This window comes from Tenebrio molitor, chromosome 3 (assembly GCF_963966145.1).
Source record: "Tenebrio molitor chromosome 3, icTenMoli1.1, whole genome shotgun sequence".
NCBI classification, from domain to species: Eukaryota; Metazoa; Arthropoda; class Insecta; order Coleoptera; family Tenebrionidae; genus Tenebrio; species Tenebrio molitor.
In genome coordinates, this window is record NC_091048.1 from 3,514,014 (window position 1) to 3,529,922 (window position 15,909).

At 33.6% G+C, this 15,909-nt stretch overlaps 1 long non-coding RNA gene across 1 annotated transcript; it reads left to right on the forward strand.

The window, feature by feature from the left end:
• Positions 1-167: 167 nt before the first annotated feature.
• LOC138126433 (uncharacterized) lies at positions 168-10,842 on the forward strand. Its single transcript, XR_011157810.1, has 4 exons — positions 168-3,716; positions 8,861-9,862; positions 9,918-10,388; positions 10,704-10,842. It is a non-coding gene; the product is annotated as an uncharacterized lncRNA (long non-coding RNA).
• The last annotated feature ends 5,067 nt before the right edge of the window (positions 10,843-15,909 follow it).

A 15,909-nucleotide genomic window follows, 5' to 3' on the forward strand; every position in this document is an offset into this window, starting at 1 on the left:
ACTTTTTTTACAGACCTATTACTTTACAGATTAAGTTACGTCGAAAAACGAGTTTTTATTTAAGGAAAGTTTATGATTGCTACATCAATTACATGGATTTGTGTTTGTGTTTTTTACGTCTGAAGAAATTCGAAGTAAACCAAAACTAATGTACTGCATTTGTCTTTAACGCAATTGTTTTCTGACTATTGTATAAGGCATTCACGATCTTTTTGGGACCGAGTTGGCTATGACCATCTAGTGATTTTGTTGGCAATACCTCGGTGATAACTAAATTCCCTAAAGGAAATTGACACTTTTTGTGTTAGGTTAGGTTGTTTTCAGTTTAGGGTTATATTTTCTGAATACGTACATTGTTGCCGGATCTCTTAAATCTGGTCTGTCCTTTTTAAATTAAATTAAATCGTTTAATAGAAATTTTTTATCGGAATAAAAATATTTTGGCAATTTTGACTGTTCCTTTGACCGAAATTTAAATTATTTTTACACACTTAATAAATCATTTAGTTTCTTACGAATATTAAAATAATAAATCTGGCAATGCGGTGACAAGAAAATGTCGAACAGACACTGACAGAAAAAAAATTACATCCGTTGCGTCACTGAGTCAGTTAGTCCAACATGAAAAGAAAAAATCATAGCCAACTCGGTCTCAAAAAGATCGTGAATGCCTAATACAAAAATTATTCATTATGAACATTTTCAACTATCCTTTTTTAAGCAGAGGATTATTTGCTTGGTGTATAATAAGTATAATAAAGGACCGCTGGACTATCACTTCAACCAAAGATCTCAGCAGTAAAGAAAGTGGCGTCTTGTTGAGTCTCAAATAAATTCAGATTCACAAGGCACTGAATCGTTTCGTATTGGTTCCCATGCAAACTCAGAAGGCGCTTTCGACAACAAGCGGCAAGGTTGGTAGAACTGACTAATTTGTACAGTGGGTTGCCTCGTTGAAAATTGAAGGGCGGGGGTAAAATAACTCGTGACGTAAAATCAACCCAGAAATTTTGAGTGTTCGAATAGAACCCAAGATTTATAAGCTTTGTGGGGTCTATTGGGTGGTTTTTTGGGTTTTATTCTAGTAAGGGAACACCTAATGCGTGATCGACAAACTCTGTCGTAAATGTTTAGTGCATTATGACGTCACGAGTAATTTTTGCGTGGGGAAAAAATTCAAAAATGGGAACGAGTCAACATACTCAAGTTTTGTCCAGCGAGATATTGGTTGACATAAAAATTACTAAATTCTACGTAGACGAAGTACCGGGTGAATTTAAATGATTTTGACTTTTTTCCATAGGTTGGTAATATTGTTGGTTATTCTGCTTTTTAATGTGATAGTTGACATAAACATAGGCGTCCTCGCCTATTTGACACAATTTATTAATACATAAATTGTCAAAATGACGTACGTACGCCAATGTGTTGATTAAGGTATCAAGTTTACCAAAATAATTTATGAAAAATGTTCCCAACTTAAGAAAAAAAGTGACAATCATTTAAAATCACCCAGTAGTACAGTGGCGGCCATTAATTTGGAAACACCAAGATTTTTCTATTGTAAATTGTTTGTCACTTTGACAGTGTTATTGACATATCAATTTCGGCTGCGACAGTCTGTTAAATGCGCTCAACGATGACATGAGTTCATGACATAACGCATACACTATCAAATACATATTAGAAATATCCAGTAAATTAGATTAGGCCAGTCTTTCCAAATTAATGATCGCCAGTGTACGTAGCGCACGTAAAATTTGAAATACATAATATCCTTCAAGCAGTAACATTTTTGGCCTGAAATTATGCTCTAATTAATGTATTCTAGTGCATTTTGTAGTGTTGGGTTAATTTAATAAAATTTAAAATGTCCCAATCTCTCGCTGGACAAAGTTTACATGGTGTTGCTTTAGATTATAAAGAAATCGTTACAAAACAAACACATTAAACCGTTTATTAGAAGAAATTTAATAATTAAAAAAATTATCTAAAACTGATCGTTATTTTTATGAACGTTTTAATTATCTCGCTTTTAATTAACATCGCAATCCTTTAATATACAAATTATTATCTGCGAGACAATTATAAAGATGAAGTTAACTTCATCCAATAACATGAAAGTCAGGTCATCTAAAAAATTTAAATAACATGTATGTCATAGCCAATGTTCGGACAGATTTAGGGGTCGAATTCCATGAACGTGCACGTGCCACACAGTACCTACTATCGTGTCAAAAATAAATTACTACCTATATTTCGAACTTTTGGGGAAATAACGTTTTTCATGTTGTCTGTAACTAGAATTTTCAAAAGTTATTTTGAATGTCTAAGGTTGGTTACTTTGAATTGAGAGATTAAATCCAAATAAATATGCCGCCAGTAACCAAAATTGATCATCACTAAGCGAGAAATTAGTCATTTGCAACTGTTACAATTAATTTGCTGCCTTACATTTTTGGGATATCTTTTGTTTGTCACCAGAAACCACATAGCCTCCAACCTAACCAAATTTATGGCAACCTAGTAACGAATATTCCTAAATCCTAGGGAGTAATTTATTTTTGACACGATAGTACTCTCGTGTCAAAAATAAATTAGTAAATTACTCCTTAGAATTCTAACTTTTAGGGAAATAACGTTTTTCATGTTGTGTAACTAGAATTTTCAAAAGTTATTTTGAATGCCTAAAGTTGGTTACTTTGAATTGAGAGATTAAATCCAAATAAATATGCCGCCAGTAACCAACGTAATTTATTTTTGACACGAGAGAAGTCAAAATGACGAAGCAATGCGTGTACGTCATTACACATCCATGACGTCACGACATTAGTACGTTTATCTGCGTTATTCAACGCGAATATTCGGCATCTTCGAAAAGAATTGTTTTATTACACGTAGAAAAGCAATGAAACGAGGATTTCAAAAGGAACGTAGCTAAACACTAAACAACAGCGACGACTTCTTCTGACCTCACAATTTGCTTTAATCGTTATTGATCAACAAAACGATGCAGATTGACTAAAGACTGGTTTCTCGACATGCCAATCCTCAGAGACAAAAATTACCAACAATTGAACGATGAAAATATTCGGTTTGGGCGGCATTCCGGGATATTGACATAAAGTCCATTCACGTTGGATTTTCCTCTCAAATAATTTAATTTTTTGGCTCTGTAATTATGTTTTGTAAATAGTGACATGCAGCTAACCAACATAATGCGATTTAGCAATGCTCAATCCAACCTGTACGGTGTTTACCTGCATGTCACTATTTACAAAACATAATTACATAGCCAAAAAATTTAATTATTTGACCTTGAGAGGAAAATCCAACGTGAATGGACTTTAATTTTAAAAAATCACGCCGAATTATTAAAAAACATTCGTGATCATTATTTTTGTTATAATTTTAACTAGATTATCACTTATCTTTGTTGCAATTCAGATTAAGAAATCCCACGCGTGGACTTCGTCCACTGGTGAGATTTCTATAACAACAACGATTTGTGCATCTACAGTCCATTTTGAAAGTGCATTTCACAATATATATAGGTTAGCAACGTCGAGCCGTGCAAGGTCATCGGCGCTGTCATTGCGCATAACTGTCATTTGCGTTTGCGTTGAAAAATTAACGCACAAAATTTGAAAAGGTGCCTTCGTAGTGCACAGAGAGTGAAAAAATGACCCTGATTCGGTGCTGCGAAGAGTTGAAAGGTGACAACCCTGAATTGAGTAAAAAGGCGATTTGTGAGAAAGCTTCAAACATATTCAATAGAGAGATATTGCAGTGTCATATAACGGTTAGCAGTATTTAGAAAGACGTTATTTTGACATCTAAGTGTCAATTTTTAGCACGTAGACGGTAATAACGATTGCGCTTTACGTAAATTGCGAACGTATACCGCAAGACGTTAACGTTATTTTTGACATTTCTCACATGTCAACAGTTTGACAATTCAAAAAAGTTTCAGTGCGATTTGACCGAAATAAGTTAGAAATAAAGTGATGAACTGCTTCTTCAATATCATCGTCATATACAGCACCTCAAATTGCAGCTTCTAAGATTTCGTCAATTTTTGACACACTTGTCAACTTTGCAATGTCTTTTAATAACGTTAACGCCTTGATAAATTGCAATAACTTTAAATCACTATGCCGTTAAAGCGTAGGGTTATTTCATAGCGCATGCATTTATTAACGTATTACTTAAATAAAGTTTGAATGCAATATCTCTCTAATGTATCTACCTATCGTATTAAATACCTATTTTCTAAATTCTCATTTATTTCCGTAAATACTTTTCTAAAATAGATACGTTGGACGTCTGCAATCATATGTGATGGCTTTAAAATGACAAAATGTATTCAACCCCGAAAAAATTAATGTTTTCTTCATTGTTTAAACTGCAACTGTGTTTCATTACAAAAAATCGTTGTGTTCCAAAGTCCACTTAAATGTACCTAAACGAAAGTACACATGCTCTACAAAATACTCTTTAAATACAAGTATAAACCATTCACGATTATTTCAAATTCGGACTATCTATGAAAATCTGACATTTTAGTTGGCAGTATTGTGATTTGTCTTAATAAATCTATTTTAGGTTATAATTCAACCGAACACGGCTCCCAAGTTGTTACATTTTTTAAATAATTGAACGCATTAGGAACAATAATCGTAAAATTGTAATTGAAATGAAACATACATATTTGTAGGGCAGTTCTGGGTAAATTCTTATTAACTAAATTAATAACGGAATTGACAACAATGCGAATATTTAAAAACGAAACGTCATATGACAGGACCTGACGCCAATCTAACAAAAAAATATCGCGGCCTCCTGCGTGTTTAAAATAATCGTGAACGGCATATAGTGCTTGTAACTTCCTAAGGAATTCTGACTTAAACCCTAAATAAACCGAACAAAGACCCTACTTAAAGAAATTTATTGTCATATTGTGCCTGTCAATCACTAGAGGGTCTCCGACAAATATTTCGAGTACTACCCCAGGTAATTTTTTTCTCCGAGGCCGGCTAGTGATTGACAGGTACAATATCACAATAAATTTCTTTAAGTAGGGTCTTTGTTCGGTTTATTTATGACTTAAGCCAAAATTCCTTAGGAAGATAAAAATACTATATAACGGGTGTTTTTTTAAATTTGGCGTCGAAGTAGGCGTTGCACTGTCGATTGTGAACGCACTATACAGGTTACGGATCACGGATCAGCTGTTTAAATCTTTCGCTTTTACACGAGTGGTGTGATCTCAATCGATTCTCCAACGCCTACTTCGACGCCAAATTTAAAAAAACACTCTTTATGTACACTTCTATTAAAAAAAAAAAAGCGTACACGTATTGAGGTCTACTGTAAATGGGGATAACATTAATTAATCGTTTCCAAGAAAACGTACGGCGTGATCAAGAATGACTGAGTCTGTTGGTAACAATGAAATTTGGCAAATTTGAAATTTACCATCAAAGATTCATTTTTGTAATAGCATAAACATAACCAGCATAACCAAAAATGTTTTTAATGTCGTCTCAAGTTAAAAAATTCAGTCACCGCAAATTACGAGACAAAAAACACCAGCACTTTTCAACTGTTTCATTGCCAACAGACTCAGTCATTGTTGATCACCCCGTAGTATGTACTGACATTTTGTATGTATGTCAAATGTGTGAAAATTGCTTTTTATAAATTTTTAAATTGTTGTTAGATAGTGGAGAGTTGCCTTTTTCTATACATTTATGAATAAAAGTTTGAGTTGTGTTTGTAGTAATTGGTAATACCTGCCTAATGAGTAAGACAAAACATTAACACACATTAAAATCTATGAAAAATACACCGATACAATCCAGCTATCAGCACGGGTTTTGTTACAGGTTTCTAAGTAACATCAATTAAAAGATAGGTTTACAATATGACAATCTAGCCAAAATTGTACTCATTACTTGTACGCTTTTTCCTTGAATAGAAGTGTACCTATAGTTTGCCTCAATTCTAAATTTCCACCACCTGTTGAATTATGTTGGCAAAATAAAAATATTTCTAAATTGGGGATTCTTAATAGCCAAAGTTGGCAATATAATTATTTCACAAACATGATTCGAAAACATTAAAATTAGTTCACGAGTTTATTTTGCTTTTAGAATTTGATTTTATACCTACTTACTTGCTGCATTTTAAAAAAGGTTTTCGTTCTTTTTCTTTATTCTAAAATTTCGAGTTGTAAAAACGGAAATTGGCAGATAACCTAACAAATACAATCTGACGCATTTTTCACCAAACAGTGTTGCCGGTTGTATTTCCAACGTAGAATGCAGTGTTGGTGGAAATTTAGAATTGAGACAGACTTTACCTACGTAAACCTACATTTCATTGAAACCTTTAACACTACGTTCGGCATTTCAATTACGTTAGACAGACTGACAGACATAACCTCAATTTTGACGTGGGGGAATTGTTATACAGTTGGTTGGAAAGTAGAAAGTACAGGTTTTAGGGTAACACAGTCTGGTCTTTTACAAAGTTTTGACACTGACAGCTGATTTTAAAAAAATAGACTATAGTTAAAATTATCATCACTTTTTTTTATAGTTACCTACACTTCTCACAAACAACACTGAAAATGAAAAATTGTTTGAAAATGAATAAAAGTTGTAAAAAAATATGGACAGGAAAACGCAAATAGGTTTTTAAAAATATAATAAAGTTATACCTATAGGTATAGAAAAAAAAACCTAATACAGTATAACTTCGATAATCCGCACACGTTACATCGCGCTGTATACAGACTTAAATATTGGAATGAATTTGTTTTTAAAACCAAAGTTGTAACAATATTTAGGTTGCTACATATTTGCAAAATGGAGATGACATCGTTCTTCCAAACACAACAGGAAATGTATTTTTTAACGAAAAGTCAAACGCATTTTCCATTTTCTTCGTGTGATGTGATTCAATTTGAAAAATGTTTTATTCATTTATCCAACAAAAAGAGTCGTCGGCGATCAGATAACTGATAAATGATAGGTAATTACTAATTACCAAACGAGTGAACAATCCTTTTGTAACACATGTACATACATACTCGTAAATTATCTCTGAAAATTATAATTTTTTACACAAAACATTTCTTGTGATATAAGCTACGGACTGATTTACGATGTGTTCATACAACAGTTTACGCGTACTTAACTTGAATTATAGGTAATTAACCCCAAGTAAGTAAATAAATAGATAGATAATTATGGTAATGTGGAAACTTGTTTGCGATAAAAAAAATGGTCACTGTCATTCATGTCATTATACGGTGTAATCAAGAATGACTGAATCTGTTGGTAACAATGAAATTTGGCAAATTTAAAATCTACCATGAAAGGTTCATTTTTGTTATAGCATAAACATAACTGACATAACCAAAAATGTTTTGAATGTCGTCTAAAGTTAAAAAATCCTGTCAGTGGCAATTACGCGACAAAAAACACCAGTACTTTTCAATTGTTTCATTGCCAACAATGCCAACAGACTCAGTCATTGTTGATCACGCTGTAGTAAGTCTAAGTAGTACTTTTATCTGACTTTAAAGGCCCGGCTAATAAACCGGTAATATGTATTCAATTGTTCACCGAAGGGACACCAGATGAAGATGACGGTACCGACCGTTTCATTGTAATTTTAGTAATTTTACCTTAAAAATATTTTGCCATAAGCCATAAGGATCATTTTTGTGTCATTCAGGTCAAAACAGGTAAAGTTTGTCCAGCGAGAGATTGGTTGACATAAAGATCACTAAATTCTATGTAGAGAACGTAATATCTAGCGCACATAAAATTTGAAATATATCCTCCAAGCAATAACATTTTTGCCCTGAAATTATGCTCTAATTAATGTATTCTAGTGCATTTTGTAGTGTTGGGTTAATTTAATACAATTTAAAATCTCCCAATCTCTCGCTGGACGAAGTATAGAAACTCCGAACGAATATTCAACCCCGCATCTGCAGGGAGCGTCCCTAGTAATTCAGGTTTACTCGTAATACTTTGGGAAATACAACTACACAATGCCGCTCCCTGCATTTGGTGAATATTATAGTTTTATTTGGAGAGCCTTCAGAGTCAGAAAAATATACATTTACTGGTTGTATCGGGCGTTCAAATGAAATCCTGGGCTGGGAAGGCGTTGGAAACCGTCAATTCTCAATTCTTGTGCTTTTTTAAAGCGTAAATTAATTGGAGCATGTTGACAGCTAAGAAACAAAAAAATCTTTCTTTTTTTTCTTTCTTTGCAATGTTTTACATTAAAAATAGAATAACTTAACGATTCCTATTCTCATATATAATATACCAAGGGACAGATATATTGCCGGAAATTTTTTCGAGCAGTCCTCACACACGAGTGTTTTTAGCAAGAAAATTACACGAGGGCTTCAGCCCGAGGGTAATTTTGAGCGACAAACACGAGTGTTGGACTGCAAGAAAAAATTTCTGGCGATATATATCTGTCCCGAGGTATATTCGGAAGAGAATCGCCCGAAAAAATTTTTCCCTAGGGCAATTATATCGGAAATTTTCCCTAGGGAAAATTTCCGCTTAATTAAATTGTGATTGGTTGCTATTCAAACAATTCGGAGTTGTGATTTGTCAATATAAATCATGTGACATTTGAGGGCGATTCTCGAAGCAAATATCTAAGGACACCTTTTGCTGAAAACAAACATGTTCAATTATGTCCCGATTAAACATAAACAAGTGTCATTCGTGTCAAACGACGGAAAATTTAAACTTTAGACTTCCAAATAGTTTAGTTTTTTCAAAGCCTACTCAGCCTAGATTTTCATTTGAACACATGATAGGTGCGCCAGAAATAACCGCAAGCAAATGTGATCAATAAATACAGCAGCCGCTCGATTTTGTGAATGCCCAATTGTGTGAACAGCCACAGCCACTGTAGGTGAAGGTTCAGTAGAGTGAACAGTTGCAATCTTGATTCGGATACTGTGATTCAGTAGTCTGGGAAGCGTGTGTTTTACATTGACTGTTCGGGCAAGTGCAAAAATATGAAACCACAGCGAAAAGTTTTAACACTATTTGAAAAAACCGAAATTATAAAACATTTAGAAAGTGGAATGAGTGTTACTTGTGCCTCGAAAAAATATAAAATTGCGAAATCAACTGTTTGCGCCTTAAAAAAAAATAAAACAAACATATTAAATGTTGCGGCAAAATGTGTTGGTAGTACACACAAAAGAAAGACGCTCAAGCGTAGTGAAATGCCGATATTGGAAAAGAAATTATACAGATGGTTTTGTAACCTAAGAAGAAAGAACATACGTGTGAGTACTTTTATGATAAAGAAAAAGGCAAAAGCCATGCATGAGGAGCTCAAAGAAAAGATGAATTTTACTGCAAGTGATGGGTGGCTACAAAATTTCAAAAAGCGATTTGGAATTCGCTTTTTAAAAATATCTGGCGAAGAACTTTCATCTACCCCTGAATCTGTGGATCAATTTAAAAATGAACTTTCTTTAACACTTAAAACGCTTGGTTTGACTGCACATCAAATTTACAACGCTGCTGAAACCGGGTTATTCTGGAAATTACTACCGAACAAAACATTAGTCACCTGTAATGAAAAAAGAGCACCTGGCAGAAAAGTAGAAAAACCACGTATCACTTTTCTCGCATGCACAAATGCCACTGGGGAACACAAAATTAAGCCCCTTGTAATTGGAAAGGCGAGAAATCCACGATGTTTTAAGAATTATCCTCTTCCTGTAGACTACGATTACTCCAAAAGTGCTTGGATGACGGCTGCAATGTTTTCTAATTGGTTTCATAAATCTTTTGTTCCACAAGTAAGAGTAAACAATGTATGCAAAAAATAAATAGTAATGTACTAAATTTATTTAGGTCAGACGCTTCCTAGAACAAAGGAAATTACCTGCTAAAGCCATTCTTATACTGGATAATGTCCCGAGCCACCCCCCTGTAGAAGATTTAAGGACAAATGACGGAAACATTGTAACAATTTATATGCCTCCCAACGTTACCCCAATGTGTCAGAATGTCATTCAGTTAACGAAACTTATTTATCGTTCCAATTTGCTTTCATTAGTTGTATCTCGGAATTCCAACCAGATAGCCAAATCGATTAAAGAGTTGAACCTAAAAGATGCCGTCATCAACCTTTCTTTGGCATGGGATAAAGTTGAACCTGATGTTATTAAAAAATGTTGGGAAAATATTCTCATTCCTGCTGAAAATGACTCGGATTCTAAAGAAGACATTCCATTGGAAGCTTTGCGGGAAGGATACAAAAGTGCTGCTGTTGAAGAATGCATGGAAGACACTGGGACATCATTGAACGAAATACAACCTAAGGTATAGATGTTGAATATTCTCATGGGCTATGAGTCATATCTGCGCAAACGACGAATATCAGTCTCAAGTAGGCGCTATAAATCGACCAGAAAACATCGTCATTCGTTACGTTAGTGTCGTCTTTGTCTTGGCTGTGTGAATGTAGAGTAGTCGACGTTTTCAGTTTTCATTTGCAGATTTTTTACTGGTTTTTACTTCGTCTTCGCGCAGATATTTCCAAGGTCACACCCCATGAGAGAATCCAACACCTCCTTACACCTCTAATAAACTTTTTACCTATCTCATCCTTGTATGTAGTAGATAATATTTTTTTAGGCAGAATTTTCTGTGGAAGAGGTAAAAACCTGGAATAACGAAGATGAAACATTAGCTTTGGAAAGCGAAGATATAAAATTACCTTTGGAAAGCGGAGATGAAATGTTACCTTTGGAAAGCGAAGATATAAAATTACCTTTGGAAAGCGGAGATGACGATGTTGAAGAGGAAGAAGGACATGACGAAAATTCTTTGTGTCAAAGGGTTACATCTGTGGAAGCTGCAGAAGCATTTGATAAAATACTCCTTTGGAGTGAAGGGAATATTTTTAACATTGACGATATATTAACTTTACGGAAATGTCGAAATATCGCAGTGATTAAAAATTTAAAGGAAAAAAATAGACAAAACTAACATTTTACTTTAATGTTTTGTAATTGTATATTATGTATCAAGGTTTATAAGCGCCATTTTAGTCACGAGTTTTATTAGGCACGAGCGTAGAGAGTTATGTATATGTATATTACCTACTTGTATACTTTTTTACGACCAAATAAACAATACAAATATAACACCTAACTTCTTTATTAAACGTGAATTTAAACAAAAAATTCAAATCAAAAACGTCAATTGACAAGTGACAACTAACTAGATTTTGAATGTTACATGATTTTTGCGATTAAAAAAACTAGAGCTAACTTCAGTCTGTGACTAAAAGGCCCGTTGCTAACTTCAGCTAGTGACGAAAGCGCACAAAGACACAGCTTGTCAAGGAGTATTTAAAAGGTCATTTTAGCGTCATGGAAACATAATGTGTAAAATTTTAAAAATGGGAGTAGAAAAAAGTCATATTTTTGTTAAAATTATAAATTAAAAAACTGCCTTTCAATTTTATCAACAATTTCGATTCTGTGAACACACGCGGTTTTTTAATAAGTTCACAAAATCGAGCGGCTAAAATGAACAAGATTTGTGAAGTGAAATAATGATGAATGAGTAATAAAAGTTTATGGAAACAAATATTTGCAGTAGGTGTAACAGAAATTCAATTAGTGTTTAGACGCAACATTTGACGCGAGTGTGTAACGGATATCAGGTGATAAGGAAACAATGTGCATGTTTGTGTAACTTCAACCTCAATGTGAATGTTTGCAGACGAATTCATAACAAAAAAATAAAAACTCAGATTCCATGACAAAATAAAGATTTTATCAAGAGGGGTTTAAAACAAGGGCGTGCATTAGGTCTAAGTTTGTTATCTACAATACTTGAGCACTGAGTATAAATTGCAGGTCTTCAAATTTTATAGGGAGATGTCGATAAGTGAGAAGAAGAAATTGTTTAAATGTCACGATTAAAAAAACAAGTTTTTAAGCACCATTAATGAAAACGGTAATTTTACGTACTCACAAGCGGACAAAAAGTTACTCTTTTTCGGACGCTGACTGTTGCGCCATCTGTTGGTCTGTTTAGTAAGTTAGCAACGAAACCGACAAAACCGATAATTGTCCTGTCACCATAAATTATGCAAATAAGTAATTGTGTTGCAAATAGTATATTTTTAGTTTTGTTGGCAAGCTGATAACAAATACTATTAAAAAAAATGTTAATATGTGTTAATAAATGTATCTATGTATTTGAAAAAGGTAGATACAAAATAAATTTGTAATTTTTCCAATGATGTCTTTTGCTTTGTAGTTCGTGCGGTCGCCTAAAAAATTTAATGCGCACCTCTGCCAAAAAGTGCGTTATGTCGTCGTCTGTTTTCAAACCTCGGCTGCACCTCGGTCAGAAAATTCAGACTCGGACGAAAAAGATGCACTTTTTGGCCTTGATACACAAATAACTATTTTATTGTTTTGCATCAAATAACAATTTTAATTAATATTTATTTCATAGTTGTATCAAATAATACTTGTTATCGGAGTTTTCTTTTGTATTGCGTCGAGTTGGCACGCTGAAATGAAAGTATACAAGAGAAATTATCAGAAGATAAAATTCAACATGGTCTAATCTGAGTTGTATTGTTGCGTTGGAAAATTTAATTTATTTGTGCAACCGACTGGAAAATGCGGGCCATGTGTGTCAAATGTCTTCTCCATGGTGACAGATGTGGGGAAATGTATTTCTTCGTATTCACCAATAATTAGGAAAATCAACACAACTATTAATTTTCCAAAAGATGCATCTGACTTGGACTATGAAGCCAACGCTGATTTATTAAAAATGTTCTAAACCGTACAGCATGTCACTGGCTGTGACATGTCGAGAGAAATTAGTCATTCGATGAACACCCAGTTAAATTAAATCACAATCCAACTTCCTCTCAAATACGTGCGGTTTATGTCAAACAGATAATTGTTATGGCATTGGTTCTAAAATTGATAATAAAACGTTACACATTGTTGATTACCGTCCGTGATCGTTTTTGCACCAAATGGCTGCAATAACAGAGATATACGAGTATATTGCAGTACATACAATTAAATCTCTTTTTAGTTTCTTTCCTTTCTCTAAAGTGTCACATTTTGTACTGAAAAATATTGTGTCAAACGTCACTTTAAATACGCGTGTTCATTAGTCACGACTTGATATCCATTCATTTTCGGCATATTAAACACGCTCGAGGTTTCTTTAAACACGGCTTGAATTTTTTGGACACAAGTTGGTAATTTGACGTTTATCAGTTTCGAATTTTATAACATGTAATAAAGAAGTTACATACTTTCTTTATTTGTTTAGTAGAAAATGTATAGTATGCAACTCGTTTATAAACTGTCTGGACACTCGTTTCGCTACGCTGCGCTGGTGCCTAATAATTTATCAGTAATAAGTAATAAAACTCGTGACAAAAAGGCGTTTATAAAACTTGTTGCATAATATACTATTATGCACCATTTTCAAATAAGAATTTATTTAAAGTCAGAAATTTGTGAAAATAAGAAACAAGATTTTATTAGCAATGCTTTTCTGCCATTTTTTGCTGTTCTAAATTACTGTTTCCACATAAATAAAACAATCGTAACCTGTTGAATGGTACATTTCCTTCTATTGGTCGCAGGACGTATAATAATAAGAAAAAAAGTTTGTGATAAGAGAGAAGTTATTGATAAAGTAATATTTTTATCATACAAGCAATGATTATTATTATTTATTGACAATACCAAGAGTTTGTTGAATAAAATTGATGAGAAACTGGGTAAAATGAGTTTTTTTCGACTAATTTCGGTCTGGCTAAAACTGCAATATTAATAGCTATTTATGTAACAAGGCAGTAAAGTGACACTTTATCGAACGAGTTTGCAGATTGTGAGACGAGGCGAAGCCGAGTCGAGCAAGCAAACAAGTTCGATAAAGACACTTTACTGCCGTGTTGCATACAAGATTTTATCGACTACCACCTCACTGCTACTTACGGAAGTCAATCTATTTGCTTTCAACTGTAGATTTATATTTTAGAAAGTAAATAACTATTTCAATATTAGAACATTATTATTTATTATATATATTAAATGTGAATGTACAACCAGATGGATTATTAAAATTGATACCAGACGTTGAAGGAGCAGCTATTGAAAAAGGTTTGGAAGTGTTTGTTACTATGTTGTTAATATGACTACTTTTCTTTTCCACATCTTCGCCAATTACACAAGTATTTGGATTTTTCTCCATTTCAGATTTTTGTAAAATTTCTATATCGGCGAAAGTTTCTGACTGTGCTGGCTGTTGGTGAATACCGCCAAGAATTGTTTTTGCAATTTTTATTTTATTCAAAACCGACTCTTCCACGTACGATTAATTATTTATTATGTACGCTTCAAAATATTTGTAAGTAGGCCTAGTCAGAGTCAGGTAAAGTACTTTACCTGCCTAGACAGACAAAGTGACACTTTCTCTCCTTGAATCAGTACGCCAAAATTGTATTTTCGCTATGGTAGTCGATAAAAAATATTTTCCCACATCCAAAGTTTATGGATTTTGCATTTGAAATATCTAGAGCGTTTGTAAACGAGTCTCATCTTATCATATGATCTTATCATCATGAAACAAGATAAATAACGTGTGAAGACATATTCATTATGAAGGAATTATCTGATTTAGGTTCGGTTTCTGAACACGAATTTAATGGACCCATAACTTTAACAGTTCCATAAATACAAAATTCTGCAACGTGATTGGTTAATTTTAATCGTTTCTATGGTGTTCAGAAATACATAAATCTGCTTAGAAGTAGCGCGAAACAAATTATCATGTACAATCAAATTACTGTCACTTCACAAAAAAAACGATGTAATATGTACCTTATTAATGTAATTAATTGTAGTTTTATAAAGTCTAACTTTTTGTAAGTAATGATAAATTGCTTTTACTTTTTGTAACTAGAGCTTTTTACTTTTACTTTTTGTCACTCAATCTTTTATTTTCTGAAACCGGCACTGATAGTCCCGGTGAGATTCCTGGGCGGGGGGATGATGCTGGAGCATTAGCACTTAGGGTATCAGTTCCATTATTTTCGTTACCTTGTCCGACAATTTTTTCAGACATTTTTTTCTTATTTTCTATCGACTCCACAAAGTAGGAGATTTCTGCTGCTTGGCTTTGTTTACAAAATATGTCACAAGAACTTTTTCCGTGACAGCTTCTTTGACATTTTTCTCATCACACCTTGTTTTGAAACGTTGACAAGCATATTCATACACTTGGCTTGATTTTTCTGGCAACAAATTTGCAAGAGCTGCATTTGCATCGTTTTCAGTACCTGGATATTCAGAATAACTCACTTCTTTCCAACAGTTAGAAGTTGGTATAGCAACGACTCTAGATTTCTACAGCGTGATCAACAATGACTGAGTCTGTTGGCAATGAAACAATTGAAAATACTGGTGATTTTTGTTTAGTAATTGGCACTGACCACGCACTGACTGGATTTTTTAACTTGAGATGACATTAAAAACATTCTTGGTTATGCAGGTTATGTTTATACTATTACAAAAATGAACCTTCGTTGGTAAATTTTAAATTTGCAAAATTCCATTGTTACCAACAGACTCAGTCATTCTTGATCACCCCGTAGATCAAATTCGACAATACATTTGTAGGGAGAACGTTTTTTGTTTATTTTTCTTCAAAATTCGATCATCTTGTATAAAACACAAGGTAAAAGCGTCTTTTTATCACATGGCGTGTTGTTTTCACGCCTGGTGATAAAAAGAAAGTATGTATTACTTTTACCTCTTGTTGTATAAATAGCTATTTATACAGGGTG